Below are 17,346 nucleotides of genomic sequence, written 5' to 3'. Positions count from 1 at the left end.
CCAAAGCCCGAGTAAAGTTTTACCTTGAACTTCTTCCAGCAGGATGAACAGCAGGGTTCAGTGCTGAGAATCTGCAGTTTAAACCCTGACTCCACTAGAAAATAAATGCTAGACTGGGTCATATATTGAAGCTGTGTTTTCCTTACGCGTAAAATGGCAGTAAAATCCCTTCCAGAGGTCAGGCAGGGAGGGAACGCCCACAGAACACTCGGAGTGGGAGTTGGCAGAGATGGGGCTAGACAGGGGCTGTTACTCACTGCTGGCATCTTTTATTGGTGGCGATGTTATTTTATGTTCTATGATTATGTAATTTCCTTCTTATAATCTCACCCTTATTGCTTATCTTAGAGTGGTTTCAGGAGCAACAACATCAGTGTCGTCTTTGATATTCTGAACAATCTAACACAAGCAATTTCTAATTCATAATCCACTGTTTATATCTGTTGATTATTTGTTTATAATAAATATTTTGGGGCACTTTTCCCAAATCTGCCACCAACCTCAGATATGCTTTTCATGAAGCCCATCTTCAATTAAGACCCACGTACTTTATTTTTGTGAAAAATTGAGATGTGAAGACACTCTGTGCTCTGCTAGGCTGTGTCCTGAGAACCCCCCTTTCAAAAAGGTTCTCAGTATTGTAGGTGTCACTTTTTTCCGTTATAAATCACAAAATGTGGTAGCCAGTTAACAACACACAGGTGTTGCTCCCCTGAAGGTGCCCGCAGAACAGGGCGGTGGGTCCCTCCTCATCCACAGCTCTTGTGCGTGATTTATTCCTGCTGCGAGCCTTCCGGGGAGTCCACCAGGCTGCCGTCTGTGTCTGTGGCGGCGTGCGTGAACATGTGCACGTGAGGGTGCATTCAGTCTTTTACCGCTAACACCTCAGAGACCACAGAATGTCAGGCTGGAAGAGACCCTACAGGTTATATAAACCAACTCCCTTCTTTTAGAGCTGAGAAATTTCAGGTGCAAAGGAGGGAGCGGCCATAACATGGTGGCACTAGAATAAGACTGCCCGGGTTTGAATCCTGGTGCAACTACTTATTACCTGTGTGATCTTGGGAAAGTGACTTAACCTTTCTGGGTCACAGTCTGGATACCTATAAATGGCAGATAATAACAGTCTCTATTTGGATATTTTAACAATAAAATTAAATCATTCATGTAAAGAACTTAAAAGACTCTCAGATAGATTCCGGTGAGCTATGATTGTACCACTGCACTCCAGCCTCCTGAAGCCTGGGCAAAGGAGCAAGATGGTCCCTAAAAAATAAATAAAATAAAAATTTCCAAGATAGATATCAGATCTGCAAAAGTTTGGACCTAATCATGATCCAAAAGCATGGCTTGATGACTTCCAAATGCATTGCTTGCCTTTTTGGATCATCATTTATATGACACAATATGTTGTAAAATGACACAAAAACTAACATTAATGAACATACTTCTGTTGTAGATGTCTTTGTACAGACGTCCTTGTCCCAGAACCTATGTGGATCCCCGAGTGCACAGATACCATTACAGCAAATAATGCTCCCAATAAAATGCAGCAAAGTATAACTAAAAATTTAAGGAACTCCTTCAGACCCTTAATGATTCTATAAATATAGCCCTAAGGTCATTTGTAAACCCAATAAAATACATTCAACTGAAGCGCTTACTGAAAGTTTTGATCATCAGTGACAAAAGTACATGAAGAAGTATTCGGTGTCCTTGAACCAAAGCCACCACTAAATTCAATCATCTATGTATTCATTTATACAAATTCTCTATTTCCTGGTTTTTGGTCCCTAATGCACAAAGGTTTTAAAGGAGGTGAGGCTGGGCTGAAAGCGCCCCGAGGGTCGGAACCGGGTGTGGTGGCTTAGCTTCTGTTCTCTGGAGCAATGCTTGGATCTCAATAGGCACTCGCAAATATTTCGGAATGAACGCAGACTGAATAAATAAATGCTTCAGAAACCAAACTTGCAAGCAGTGCCAGCAAATCATAGCTCAAAATATTTGTTCATCAGCTGTTGTTCAAAACTTTGAACTCAGCACACCAAAAACGGTTTGTGTGTCACAACATGCAACGTGCCAAAGTGCAGGTTGGTTGAAAGCTGAACACGTAAAACCCAAGGGCTGCCTGTGGCTACAGGGTCCGCAACGGCATAAAGATCCAGAAGCCACCAGCAGCGAGGCTGGAGACACAGAAAACACAGCCGGAGGCTCCAGGGCAGCAACAGGAGATGCAGCTTTAAGGGTCCATCCGGCAGGAAGAACGACCTGAAAGAGGCTTGGCTCGGGCCGGACCCAGTGGGATGAACGTGCAATTCTCAGGGGGAGGCAGAGCAAAGCACCAGGACTTTGGGTCCCTGGTGCCACGAGAGGCTCCCTATAAGGATGGTGCCCAGCCAGGCCCTGAAGGCAAGTGACCAGCAGGGGCGGCAGTGCAGAGCCCTGCCCAGGTGGAGGGGGCGTAGAGGAGTTCACTCCTGGCACAACCAGGGTTGAGTTGCGAGTTGCAAGAAGGCCTCATTGAGGAGGAAGCCACAGAGGGAGAAAGGAGCCAGCCTGGGAGGGCCTCAGAGGGCGGGTGGGAAGAGGAAGCCCCAGGGCCCAGTGTGGGCGCAGTGCTGCCGAGCGCCTTAAACAGCCCAGCCTCCAGCACTGTCAGCTCCTCAAACGAGGTATGAGCCATGCTGGTGGGGAAGGCTCCCACCTCCGGTCCCCGCTTCCCCCGTGGATAAGCGGCGTCTACCAACAGAGACTTGTGCCCAGTGGTTATCGGGGTTTGCATATTGCAAAATATATATAGCAAAGACAGTAGATAACAGGAAACACACAAACCACACACACACACACATTTACCTACAATACACTGATTGAGCAAAAGGAATATTGACATCTCCAGGCCACTGTAAGGGAGCATGATTATGTAGTTTGAAAAACAGCAAACTAATAAAGCATTGCTCCGTTGGCAAATAAACAGAGAGGTTTAGACCACCACACCCAAGTGAAACAAATCACGCGGTTTTCCTTAAGACCTAACTTTTGCATTGAGTGTTTGTATGAGTCCTGTGAATGATGGCAGAGAAACCTGAAAGAGAAGGAATCGACTCGTGCAAACACATTTCTTAAAATAATGTTTCTAACTTTCAGACTTTGGCTGGGTGTATCCCTACTGCCGTGAGATGTGAACTCTGGAACCTCTCAAGCTACAAGCCATTCCCCACAGGATTACCTGCCTTCACTTTTCTAATATAACAATTGCTTTCCAAGGCAGTGTAGCACAGGTGATTAAGAGTGGATACTGCTGCAAGACCGCCTGGATTTCGAAGCTGGCTCTACTACTTACTGGCTGTGCAATCCTGGGCAAGCCACTTAACCTGTCTGTGGTTCAGTTCCCTTAGCTATAAAAAGGAGACAGAAATAGCACCTACCTCACAGGTTGCTATGAGGATTAATTGAAATAATATAAATAGAAAGCGCCAAGAATAGTGTGGCACAGAGAATGTTATGTAAGTGTATGCTATAATTATTAATGATACCTTCTATTTTCGTAAATTTTTTCTCTTTATTAAGAGTTTTGTAAAGGAATTAATCGTGTATAGTTCATACCTGTGTCCTCCATCGCATAGAGCATAGCTTTTATTTGCTATAGCAAGTAACATTTTTGCAAATAGCAAAGAAAATTTTGTGGCATAAATAAATGAGTGAATGAATTCCTGTATTACTAGACACGGGCAAAAATGTTTTAAGGTGCCAGCATCAAACCAAGAAACACAGACGTCAGAAGTAGACACAGAGCGTTCCTTAAGCTGTCATATAATTCAAACCGTGTTCTCTGCTGAAGCCTGTTTTCATCGTGTGTCTCCACGGCAGACATGTGATCCTGAGCCCTGCTCACGTGCCCAGAGAGAGAACGAACCCATTAGTGAAGGTGGAACCACCAACCACTAAACGCAAAGTTCCTGTTATTGTTGGAAAAGGAAACTGGAAACAAAACTCAGGGTATCAAAAGGTGACAGTGCTTGCAGAATCTCATGCAAACCACTTAAAAGAGAGGCAAGAACTGGAAGAAGTCTGGGTACCCCACACGTGGCTGGAGAACACAGCAATCGTGGGCATTTGCATTTAAAGCTGCACACACGAAACCCTCAAAAGGTGCGCCTGGGCATGACTGGGCCCACTTCGCCAAAGGGAGACTGAGGACGATGACTCGCCACAGTTCAGAACAGCCCACGCGTGGCACAGCGGGACTCGGCAGCGGGGAGGACTCCAGTGTCCCCACCAGCCCCATCTCTTCCTGGAAGGTCTGGTCAGCCTGCCCTCAAGCCCTGCGACCTGCAGGGCACTGTGCTGACTGGCCAGCCCAGCCCACACCAAAGCTCTCCTATGAGGCAAGACACTGCAGAGATGAAGCCAGAGGCACGCACATTCCCCTCCTCTCTACCTCCATCCTGGAAGGCTCTCCCCTGGGACTGAGACACAGCTTCAAGGAAGGAGCCACGTGGGGTACAGGGGCATGAGGGAGCACCCCTCCAGGCAGCCCAGGCTCCCCACCCACCCCGAGGCCTGCTGGGCTGGACACCAGGCAATGTGGCCCTGGCTCCAGGCCTCGGCTCTTCCTTGCAGAACTGGAATCCAGTGGGAAAGATGGATACAGTGAACTGCGAGGGTTTGCAAGGGCCCGTCCTTGGTGGGGGTGAGATTTGCCCCTCTAGTAAACTGGAGGTGCCATCCACGTTGTGTATTAATCCCCTCAGTACACTACGTACCTGCAACCCTTGGAAACAAGAGCGGCTCCTCAGACAGCCCTAACCACAGGGCAGACAAGTCGGCCTCTACATCGAGACTTCCTTCCATGGGAAGTACACCTCCCACCCCACACCCACCCTGGAGTGGCCGGGGCCGTGGCCTCGGGGCGGCCCCCGCAGCTGTTCAGAAGAGCCGCATCATCAGCTCAGGCGCACCACGTGCTGCAGACACAGGCACGCAAGCCCTGTCTGTGGGGAAGGATCGTTAACTGGAGAAAGGTCATACTTCCAGTCTATTACCCAGCGTAATGAGCAAATGCAAATCAGAGACCTTTCTCAGGTCACAAGAGACTGTGTGTTTTGGAGACCTGAATAATCCCTTCACTGAGCCAGAAACTCAAGAGGAATAAGCCAGCATTTCTGGGGCTCAGGGCCCTGTGTTGAATTATTAGAGAGACCTCCAGGCAACAGATGCCCCCCAGCCAGCCTCCCAGAGTAGCTGAGATTATAGGCGTGGACCACCACCGCCCCCAGTCCCGCCGTACTCTCACAGAAAGACGATATAAAACACTTGGAAACACTTACTAAAGAAGCAAATGACTACACAGCAATCTTTAGGTCTCTGTGAACACTGGCCATCTCCAGTCTGAACCACAGACAAATTTCAATTCTCCAAGGTCGTGCATGAAAACAGTAGCAAGAGTGGTTGCCCAAAAAACCCTTCGATAGGCTTTGCAAAGAGTCTGTTTTAATACTTCTCTTGGCATATAGATGTGTCTGATAATCAGGCAGTTTACTGCATGGCAAATAATGAAGCCACCCTAAGAAGCTCTACACAGTCCAAGGACAGAAGGGCGTGTGGGCTCCTCCTTCTCGAGCTCCCCACCCTTTCCTGCTGGGGACAGCAAGGGCAGGTGCCTGCAAGCCACAGCCTCCCGCCTCCCCATCCCTGTCCTGAGGAGATAATGAAGCCTTTTGGTTTAATGGACCTCCTGCTGGGCTGCAGCAAAGACAGAAATGCAGAAGTAAGAAAGAAACTGTAATTTGTGACAATGGGGGACTTTAGCATATTCCGCAGTTAATCGTGTAATTAGAAAATGGAAACATGATTCCACAGCCTGGCATCAAATGCACACCAGCGCCTGGGTCCTGCCTGTCCTCTGGCCTCCAAGTGACAGTGACAACAGAGATTCTGACTGCAAGAGGAAGGTACTGGACTGTGCGTTCATCGGCCCATTCAGTGCAATGAGGCGGGTATCAGTAACCCCACCCTACAAGGACGAAACGGGATCCAAGAGGTCATCCGACTTGCCCAAAGCAACAAAGTCAAGCAATGGTGGGGATGACGACGTCTCCCAAGGATGCTTGGCCCCAAAGCCCACCTGCTGTCCCTTCAACCGAGAGTCCTGCCTACTAAGGCAGGCACCCCGACATGTTCATCTCTGGATTTCGTTTGTGCCTGGCACAAAACGAGACATGAGGTAGACCTCCAGTAGAAATTTTAGAACAAAGCATGGCAGACTATAGTGCACCTCTGGTTTGCGAAAATACGTCTAGCACACCACCAGAGCAACACTCTCCGTTTACTTAACGATCACAGACGAGAAAACCTCAGGTACGGGCAGAAATGCAGGTGCTCTGTTATAACTACTCCTTTTCCCAGTGATTAAAAACACTTTTTTTTAGGGCTGGAGTTTCTCTATGTTGCTGCACTCCTACTCCTGGGCTCAAGCACTCCTCTGCCTCAGCTTCCCACAGTCGCTGAGATTACAGGCGTGCGCCACCCCGGCCAGCCCAACCATACTCTCTCCTAGAAAGAAGATATATAGCCGGGCGCGGTGGCTCAAGCCTGTAATCCCAGCACTTTGGGAGGCCAAGACAGGTGGATCACGAGGTCAGGAGATCGAGACCATCCTGGCTAACACGGTGAAACCCCGTCTCTACTGAAAATACAAAAAACTAGCCGGGCGAGGTGGCGGCGCCTGTGGTCCCAGTTACTCGGGAGGCTGAGGCAGGAGAATGGCGGGAACCCGGGAGGCGGAGCTTGCAGTGAGCCGAGATCCGGCCACTGCACTCCAGCCCAGGCGACAGAGCGAGACTCTGTCTCAAAAAAAAAAAAAAAAAGAAAGAAGATATAAAACTCTTGGAAGAACTTACTAAAGAATGCAAATTACTACACAGCAAGCGTTAGGTCCCTGCAAACACTGGACATCCAGCACATGTTGACAGTTGACTGAATGACTGAATAGAATTCCCAGATGTTTAAAGACGTAATTTCTGTACTCAACTGAAGACACTGTCCCTTTTCCCAAATCACATTCTACCAGGCTGTTTCTGTGAAATACAGTGTTCTTGAAAAATCACTGCAAGTGCCTGGTCACAGACCTGAGGCCTTGATTGACCACACTAGAGATGGGCTTAAACGGAGCAGTTCAGTTGACAAAGATAATTGACGCATGTTTAAAAATACGGTGATAGAAACTTCTGCAGAAGCTCACATTTACTTTGTCAGAATTCTCTATCCGCTTAAACACAAAATAGCTGGAATTTACGAACAGTCGACCAATTGCATTTCAGTGAGCAGTGAACATGTACAGAGATATTTCTGGCCGAGCACTGAAACCTCCTTCCCTCCCCACCTGGTGGGTTTATGGGAAGGGGAGCACCTTCGCAACAGAAAACACACGTATGAGCACAGCACTGGATTGCAACCTTCCTTACAGCCAGGCACGGTCACGTGACCCAAGCTCCACCCAAAGCGCTGTCCTGGGCTCGACGTGGCGCTGGAAACAGGAGAAGACGCAAGGCTCAGGAGGAGCCCTTCCTGCTGGTGGTGGCTGTTGCCTGCAAGAAGAATCCTGACTGATACGCAGCCTTGCTGTGACCTGTTGCGATAGCACACGTGCTGCCCTCGCCACGCACCAGGAGAAGGAAGCACCTTCGACTACGAACTTCTCCGCTCAGTCACAGATCAATAACAATCTGAGAAGCTGCTGGGAGCAAAGCGATCGTCCATAAGATCATGTACAAATTGGTACGTTAAGTGCTCAGCTCATTCGTTCACTCACGGAGCGCCTACTGGCTGCCAGGTGCTATTCTAAGACACTAGGGCTACAAAACCAAGGAAGACAAAAATCCATGCCCTCCAAAAGCTCATAATCTAGAAATGCTAATAGGCAAACAAATCCTTTTCTCACCACCGTAATTACGTAGCTAGTTAAGTCCACCTGCCCTGTTGGAGTGGAGGCCCATAAAGTCAGGAACCCTGCCTGAACCTTCACTGCTGCCTCTCTGGTTCCTCCTGTCCCATAGTAGGCCCTCAATCAATATCATATGAATGGATGAGAGAGGAGTGAATGAATCTAATTCATTCAAACAGAAACACCATGATAAATGTTATAATAGAGAAATATGGAATCTTATGATAATACTTCTTTATAGGGCAGATATTAGCTGACCTGAGTGCTGAAAATGAGCAGAAATTTTTCAGAGAGAAAAGAAAGATAAGATACTTAAAGAGCTGGAAAGAACAGAGGCTGGGTGTACAGGACATGCCATGCTCTAGGAACAGCAGGCAGTGTGATGGGGCCAGAGATTATGTATGAGGAAGTAGCAGACAATGTAGTAACTGAGGCAAAGTCATGTCACTGATCTGACAACTGTCAAAGAGCTAGGGAATTGCCCAGAGCAAACACTAACTTAAGAACTCAGTGCAGGCCAGGTGTGACGGCTCATGCCTGTAATCCCAACGCTTGGGAGGCTGACGTGGGAAGATCACTTGAGTCCAGGAGTTTGAGACCAGCCTGGGCAGCACAGTAAGACCCTATCTCTACTGAACAATTTTTTCAATTAGCTGGGCACTGGTGATGTGCACCTGTAACCCCAGCTACTCAAGAGGCTGGGGTGGGAGGACTGCTTGAGCCCAGGAGGTCAAGGCTACAGTGAGCCATGATTGCCCCACTGCACTCCAGCCTGGAAAACAGAGTAAGACTCTGTCTCAAAGAAACAAACAAGAACTTGGGTGCAGACTACTGGGTTGGGTCGCATAAGGGCAATTTCAACAAAAGTATCTGTATTCGTCTGTTCTCACACGGCTAATAAACACATAACAGGGACTGGGTAATTTATAAAGGAAAGAGGTTTAGTGGACTCAGTTCCACACGGCTGGGGAGGCCTCACAATCATGGCTGAAGGCGAATGAGGAGCTAAGTCACGTCTTACCTGGTGGCAGGCAAGAGAGCGTGTGCAGGGGAACTGCCTTTTGTAAAACCATCAGATCCCGTGAGACTTACTCATTACCATGAGAACAGCATGCGAAAGACCCATCCCTGTGATTCAATTACCTCCCACTGGGTCCCTCTCACGACATGTGGGAATTGTGGAAACTACAATTCAAGATGAGATTTGGGTGAGGACACAGCCAAACCATATCGGTATCCAAGTAAAATACTTGGAAGTAGTAACATATTAGTCTAATAGCAAATGCTTTGTTCAAGCATTTGTTGAGCACTTACGGCAAAACCATGAGATAAGGGCATTAACAAAAGATGATTTTGCTCATAGGACTCTACAGGGGCACTTATTTAGTTGTTTGTGTGTTTGTTTTTTTTCTGAGACAGGGTCTGGTTCTGTCACCCAGGCTGGAGTGCAGTGGCGCAATCTCAGCTCACTGCAACCTCCACCTCCCAGACTCAAGTGATCCTCCTACCTCAGCTTCCCAAGTAGCTGGGACTATAGGTGCACGCCACAACACCTGGCAAAATTTTTTATTTTTAGTAGAGACAGGGTTTTGTTATGTTGCCCAGGCTGGTCTTAAACTCCTGGACTGAAGCAATCCACCCGCCTCAGTCTCCCAAAGTACTGGGATTACAGGTGTAAGCCGCCACACCCGGCCCATATCGATACTTATAATGACTAACTGCCATCTTCTCTAGTGGCCATGAGAATGCACCCCATGGACCTCCAACTGGAGGGGCAGCCCCTGTACCCTAAAAACCCATTCCTGCATTTTGCCCTGAACCTCCGCTTCCTACTAACAAAAAGCCATCCACTAAAATCAAGCTAGCCTTTTACAAACAGAGCTTTCAGTTTCCCCAGAAATAATCAGTTTTATGAATTTCCTGCCCGCATCTAACCTGGCTGGCCTTATCTCTCAGTTTGTTAGCCTAATCACAAGGCACATCTGAGGAAGAAGGAGAAATGTATACACAACATATTTCAAAGTCCAGTGTAGGCCATTATCTGTCATTCTGGACTCCTTACATGCTGTGTTTCCATCCATTAATGCAGATTAAGCCTCACTGTGTAAACAATAGCAAAACTGAATGTCAATTAAAAGGGTGCACATACCCATAAAGGTTTCCGTAAACTTCTTACTTTTAAATAATACTAAATGTGAGGAAGAGTTGTAAAACCACTAGAGTTCCTGTCTACTCTCCTTAACCCACCTTCTCCAGTGTTTACATCTGACAGCTGCAGGACAGTAATCAAAACTAAGAAATTAAATTGGCATTTTCCTATTACCTGAACTACAGACATTATTTGAATTTCACCAGTTTTTCTGAATAATGTCCCTTTTCTGTTCCAGGATCCCATCTAGGAGCCGGTGGTGTGTTTAGCTGTCCCGTCTCCCCAGTGCCCCCCATGCCATGTCAGGTCTGAAGTCCCTCCTTGCCTTTCAGAGCCTTGACACTCTTGAAACCTGCTGGTCCAGTGTTTTGCAGAATGTCCTTTGATTTGGGTTTGTGCAGTGTCTTATGAGAATTACAGCAAGTTTATGCGTTAGTGGAAAGAACACCACAGAGGCAGGGTGCCCACTCAGTGCGTCGCGCCCTGCGGTACCACGTACGGGTACGTTTATCCTTGCTGATGTTGACCTTGAGCACTCAGTGTTTGCCAGTTTCCTTCACTCTAAACTTACTATTTTCTTTTCATAAGTAATAAACATTTATACTTGGAAAGATACTTTGAGACTATTCAAATATCTTGTTTCTCCTTTCTCATTGACTAATTTCAGCACCCAGTATCAGATCTCACCTACAGCAATCATTATTATGATGTTCTGACGGTGATTTTCTATTTTCCTCAATTCTTCTACATGTACTAACTGAACTTCATCTGAAATTCTTCTCCTCCAGCTTGTGAATGGCCCAAGCTGTCCCTAATCTAAGAATGAAACAGTCCATTAAGAATTAGTTAGCCGGGCGAGGTGGCGGGTGCCTGTAGTCCCAGCTACTCCGGAGGCTGAGGCAGGAGAATGGCGTGAACCCGGGAGGCGGAGCTTGCAGTGAGCTGAGATCCAGCCACTGCACTCCAGCCTGGGCGACAGAGCGAGACTCTGTCTCAAAAAAAAAAAAAAAAAAAGAATTAGTTTAGAGAATGTTCATGCTGTCAGATACAGTGCAAAACTTGCATATGTTCTAGAAATAAATAAGATACAGGTTGAAGATAGAAATGTTTGAGAATGTAAATTGCACAGAAGATATAATAGGTTAATAGTCTGGCCTATCAGTAGCTTAGTCTTCCTGTGTGTAATGGCCATAAATAAGAGACAAGGTTATTTAATAATCTATAGGCAGGGTAACCACAAACAATATGGTGAGGAATCATCTATAGTTAAGGACAGATCCCTAGAGGGTAATTAAGCATTTCAGACAGGATCCCCAAGGGGCCCACACATCTCCCCCCTTCCCTGGGAGGGGAGGTGGCAGACTACCCACCCCTTCCAGGCCCTCCTCAATCACTCGCCCACTACCACGAGGCCTGGTCTCATCTGTATTATGAAACTAGCCCAGTTATTTCCCTAGTGAAAAAACAAACAAACAAACAAAAACACAATAAACAGCGTGATTATACGATGTCACAGAGGTAATGTGGAAAACAGGCAGAACCCAGCTCCTTCTAGGCAGGCCTGTGTGGGGGTCAGGGGTGGGCTGGGACACAAAGGCAGGATCACACAGCTCCTCTGAAGTCTCAGTAGGATGTTCTCAGAGACCTTCGCTCTGTGCACACAAAGCCAAAGATGTAGCCATCATCACTTCAGTAAACTTATTTCCATTGCTTAAAAGGTAACCCATATTCACTGTATGGAATTTACAAAACCCAGCAAACTTTCTAAAAGCACAAGAAGAAGGAAGAAAAGAAGGAGAAGGAGGGAAAAAAAAAGTTACGGGGGAAAAGAAGAAAAGGCATCCTAACTTCCAAGCCAAAAGGAAGCTCGATTAATAAGCTGTGTGCCTGCCTGTGATCCCAGCACTTTGGGAGGCCGAGGCAGGTGGATCACGAGGTCAGGAGTTCGAGATCAGCCTGGCCAAGATGGTGACACCCCATCTCTACTAAAATAACAACAATTAGCCAGGCACAGTGGTGGGCGCCTGTAGTCCCAGCTACTCAGGAGGCTGAGGCAGGAGAATCGCTTGAATCCGGGAGGCAGAGGTTGCAGTGAGCCTGGGCGACAGAACAAGATTTCATTGCCAGAATAAATAAATAAATACATGCTGGGTGCCTTCTACTGACTACGGTTTTCCACAGTTCACGCCCTACTACTCTATCCCTCTCCTTCCCACGTTTTTGTTTTTGTTTGTTTTTTGTTTGAGACAGGGTCTCACTCTGTCGCCCAGGCTAGAGTGCAGTGGCGTGATCATGGGTCACTGCAGCCTCAAACTTGAAGTCACAAGTGATCGTCCCACCTCAGCTTCCCAAGTAGCTGGGACTAAAGGCCTGGGGCCTGCACCACACACCTGGCTCAATTCTGTAACTTTTGTAGAGACGGGGTTTCGCCATGTTGACCAAGCTGGTCGCGAACTCGTGGCCTCAAGTGATAGTCTCATCTCAGCCTCCCAAAGTACTGAGATTACAGGCATGAGCCATTGTGCCTGGACTTTATATTTCATATAGAATTGAATATAAGGTGATAGTAATTGTAAGACGCTAATTTTTATGTAACAATAAGAAAGAAAAACAGAATACACACAATTGTAGTTGTAAGACCTGATCAATTATAAACCAAATTCCAGTTTTGAAGATGTGGAAATAGGCAGGGAGTGCTGTTTGTCAAATTGACTAATTACGGTTTCTTAAACATGGAGTTCTTAACACAATTAATACAAAGGGACCTAGGTCCTGCCCTCAGGAACGTGGTGTGATAGACCCTAGTATAAGAAACACACAAATATGTCATTAAAAGCAATGGTGAGGGCTGTCAAGAAAAGATCTCCAAGGCAGACAGGCGGGCCCCCTGCCCTATCAGCTCCTGGCTCCCTTTCTCGGAAGCTGGCCAGGTCCACGCCCACCATTTGGCCAGGCAATGATTCTCTGAGCTCCAAATGGCCATCTGCTCCCAAAGGGGTGAAACCTGGACAAGATGCACTCATACAGCTCCTACCAGTGTTACTACCCTCAGGTAACCCTGGTACAAATTAGATGAGATCAAGTGTGTTCAGGGTGGTATGGTCATAGACCTTGGTACAAATTAGGAAAGTCAGTTAACATATGTAAGTGATGTGAGGCGCAGAGCACCGTCTTGTTCATCGTTGCCCCCAGCTGCGGTGCTAACACAGTGCCTCGGCACGGTGGGCATTCGGGAACACTGGGTAGATTTACTCGGGATAATCACTTCACTCTCAATTAATCTAACGCTATGATGAAGGAAAAACTACACTTTCCCATCAGCTAAACGACTTGTACGTCTCTAATAATACATGAGAGCAGAGAAGCCCTGAAGCCACGTTCGGAGCAGCCTCTACGAGGGGTGCACCCGAGTCCTGCAGGTGACGTCCAGCAGCGTCGCCCACTCACACGCACGTTTACAACAAGGGCAGGAAAAGCTCCTCTCCCAGGGGCATCCTACACACTGTGCACAGAGAACCCATCAAAAAAAAAAAGCTTAAAGTGCACACCGCCACGCACTTTATTATTCTGTCCCGCAGCCCGCCACGCCATGCTAAGTTTATGGCACATATGAAAGGGCAGAGGCTGACAGTCCTGGACTTAAATTGCCATTAATAAACAGTCACCACATTTTATTGCTGAGTCAGGGTCTGCTCTCCAAAGGTTATGACTCAAGTCCACCTTCACCCACCACACACCATCCTAAGCACCCTGACAGTTGCATTTCTACTCAGGGACAGGCAGCCCTGGACGACAGACTTCCTCCCGTGAGTGCGCAGAGGCCCCTCAGCAGGTGCATCAGGGGACCACTGTGCTAAAAACTCATGGCAAGTGAGAGCAAGTGCAACCAGGCCTGGTGGGAGTCAGCCACAGCCAGCACCGTGGGAAACAGACTCCCACCCAGTCCAGGTCCCGGGAGCCTGCCCACCCCCGCCGCAGGCTCCCACTCCCACCCTGTCCAGGTCCCTGCCGCTGCCTCCCACTCCCACCCTGTCCGGGTCCCGGGAGCCTGCCCACCCCCGCCGCAGGCTCCCACTCCCACCCTGTCCGGGTCCCGGGAGCCTGCCCACCCCTGCCGCAGGCTCCCACTCCCACCCTGTCCAGGTCCCTGCCGCAGGCCCCCACTCCCACCCTGTCCAGGTCCCTGCCGCAGGCCCCCACTCCCACCCTGTCCGGGTCCCGGGAGCCTGCCCACCCCCGCCACAGGCTCCCACTCCCACCCTGTCCAGGTCCCTGCCGCAGGCCCCCACTCCCACCCTGTCCGGGTCCCGGGAGTCTGCCCACCCCCGCTGCAGGCTCCCACTCCCACCCTGTCCAGGTCCCTGCCGCAGGCCCCCACTCCCACCCTGTCCGGGTCCCGGGAGCCTGCCCACCCCTGCCACAGGCTCCTACTCCCACCCTGTCCAGGTCCCTGCTGCAGGCCCCCACACCCACCCTGTCCGGGTCCCGGGAGCCTGCCCATCTCTGCCGCAGGCTCCCACTCAGAGGCAACCAGAATGATGAGGCTCCTCTGAGAATTCCAGAGCAGGCAGGCCCAGCACAAAGGGGAAGCCTCTTTCCCAGTAAATAAAATAATCATGCACACCACGGCATCGATGGGGCAGAGGATGAGGTCCTCCTGACTGTATCCTCGTGTTGGGGTTCTACATGATGCCAGGCGTTCCAGCTTCTCTGGCACAAAGAAAATGCCCAGGGAGTGCTGATCATGTCACTTCCGGACACACAGAGGTCCCAAGCTTCTTGCTTACAGGTCACTGTCATTTCTAGGACTTGCAAGTAACTTGGAAAAACCAGTCCATGGCACCTTGGCACCATGTGTTCCCAACTGAGATCCGCGACTCTCTCAGGCAGAGGGCACTAAGGTCACTTGGCGGGGGGGGTACTGCAAGTTCACCACGCGTCATCGCCGAGGACAAGATGGCAGGAATCCAGGACAGTGCTCCCCAGGGCACCCAGGCATAACACACAGGCCTGGGTGTGGGTCTCCTAGCACAGGGGCTGCCAGCGTGGGTGCCCGGCTCTATTAGATGACAGAATAAAATATGCTGCAAACATACAAGCAACATTCTCAGCCATAAAGACATGTGATATCGGTGTTTTAAAGTTGCACAGTAAGAATCACCGTGAAACCTTTACTGAGTTTAAAGAAACAGACTTAGGGAGGAACCGTCTCTCATGGCAAGATAAGCTGCCTGCTCTAGAGGACAGAAAGTGAGCTGCGACAGGAGCGGGCCCAGGAGCCTGGGTGCTCACCCACATCACTGTGGCACTCAGACACCCTCAGCTCAGAGCAGGACAGGGCCCTGCACACCACAGCTCATCAATCCACAGTGAAATGCTTCTAATTCCAATGGTGAAAACGCTTGCATAGGGGCCAGGCACAGTGGCTCATGCCTGCAATAATCTCAGCACTGTAGGAGGCTGAGGTGGGTGGACTGCTTGAGGCTAGGAGTTCAAAACCTGAGCAACACAGCGAGACTGTCTCTTAAAAAAAAAAAAATTTAATTAGCCAGGCATGGTGGCTTGTGCCTGTGGTTCCAGCAACTCGGGAGGCTGAAGCAGGAGGATAGGAGGATGGCTTGAGCTCAGAAGGTCAAGGCCACAGGAAGCTATGACTGCATCACTACTCTCCAGAATGGGTGACAAAGTAAGACCCCGTCTCAAAACAAAACAAAACAAAACAAAACAAAAAAACAGTGGTAGTGAACTTGTAGTTTACATTCTCCATTTTAAGATCACACATACTAGGTTAAGGGCCTGAGTTCAGTGTCAGATAACCTGGGTACAAAGTCCAATTCTGCCACCAGCAAGATGTGTTGTCTCTTCAAGCCTCAGCCTTTTGGGTATAAAATAGGTTCAATACCTACTTCTTGAAGTCACTGTGGAGATTAAATGAGATGCTATCTATGAAGTACTCAGCACAGCACCTGACCCACGGTACACAATTAAATGCTAACTAATACTATTGTATTTGTTCATCATTACTACCTTCTGCTTATGAAAAAAGCAAAAGTGCACTTCCCTTAGGAGACCTGTGACCTTCCCAGGGGTTCCCACTGCTTCAGGGCTCACAGAGGTCACACCTACTTCTACAACCTCTTCACTGGGTTGCGCTCACACTGCTTTTTTTCTTTCCTTCTTCATACGACCTACGAGATTTGCGATTTCAGTTCCTTTGCATGCATTTCTGAAACACCACCGACAGCTGAAACGCCTATTAAAACAGGTCCTGAATTTTGTAGTTAACTTTTTAAGCATCTCAATATAAATTTTAAATGACAAGTGCAGCGCCCAGCACAAGAGCAGCGCCCAGGGAGCGGGCTGTGTCCATGTGGGACAGCGTCCCACGGCTCCTCTGACTGCGGCTGTTGTGAGGGCACAGCCAGGCTGCAGTCACGCCGTCACGGCACTCTGCTCTGTGGAGATCTGGCCTCCGCGTGTCCCGTGCACATCTCCACGCCTGTTTAGGGGCAGGGGAAACAGCAGGGACGCAGAGCAAGGGCACAGTGATGCCCCCAGGGGAGGGGCCTGTGCCACGGCACCCCCGACACACCTCAACAATGCTCAAGGAAGGCTCCATCCTGCAGGGCGCCTCCCACCTCTCTAAGACATTCATCCAGAAGCAGTAGAATCTGAGATTATGGCCCCTTATTAAATACACCTGGAGGGGGAGATGAAAGTCACTTCCCAGGCCACACTAGCCGAGCCATCGGGGCACAGGCAGGAGTCAGAGGCCCCGCCTCAGCCTCCCTCAGGTCAGAGTCATTGCACTCAGTGTAGACATCCCCTCCTTACAAGCTGGGTGCCTCCACGGGGCAGGGCACATCCGGATCGCCTCCCTCTTCCACCCAAACATCCTCCCGCCAGCCCCAGCCACTCTCAATCATCACAGGCTTCACAGACAACAGAAAAAAACCTGCTTTAAGGTCATGGTCTCCCCACGCCCTTTCTTTGAGAGGTAAAATATATTAGAATCAATCTGAAATCCGTTCATTTATACCCTGGCTCCTAGAAAGACACACAGTCCCACTAGGATTTTGCAAGGCAGTAAAACACCCCCTGTTGAAAGAGAACTAAATAAGGTCATGACACAGGGCCACAAAATCACCAAATCACACTCTCACCATCAGAAGGGGGTCTCAGAGACCATGTTAATTCCTGATTTCACAGAGAAACTGAGGCTCAGAGAGGCAAAGTAACTCACCCAAGGTCACAC

The 17,346-nt window shown here is 48.9% G+C and overlaps 1 protein-coding gene across 2 annotated transcripts in view; it reads right to left on the bottom strand.

The window, feature by feature from the left end:
* The window catches only part of LDLRAD4 (low density lipoprotein receptor class A domain containing 4), a 436,848-nt gene that overhangs the window by 226,023 nt on the left and 193,479 nt on the right, over nucleotides 1-17,346 (bottom strand). The window lies entirely within an intron of this gene.

This window comes from Macaca thibetana, chromosome 18 (genome assembly GCF_024542745.1).
Source record: "Macaca thibetana thibetana isolate TM-01 chromosome 18, ASM2454274v1, whole genome shotgun sequence".
NCBI lineage: Eukaryota > Metazoa > Chordata > Mammalia > Primates > Cercopithecidae > Macaca > Macaca thibetana.
Note: the sequence above shows the minus strand (reverse complement) of the source record. Positions and strands in the feature narration are given on the sequence as shown.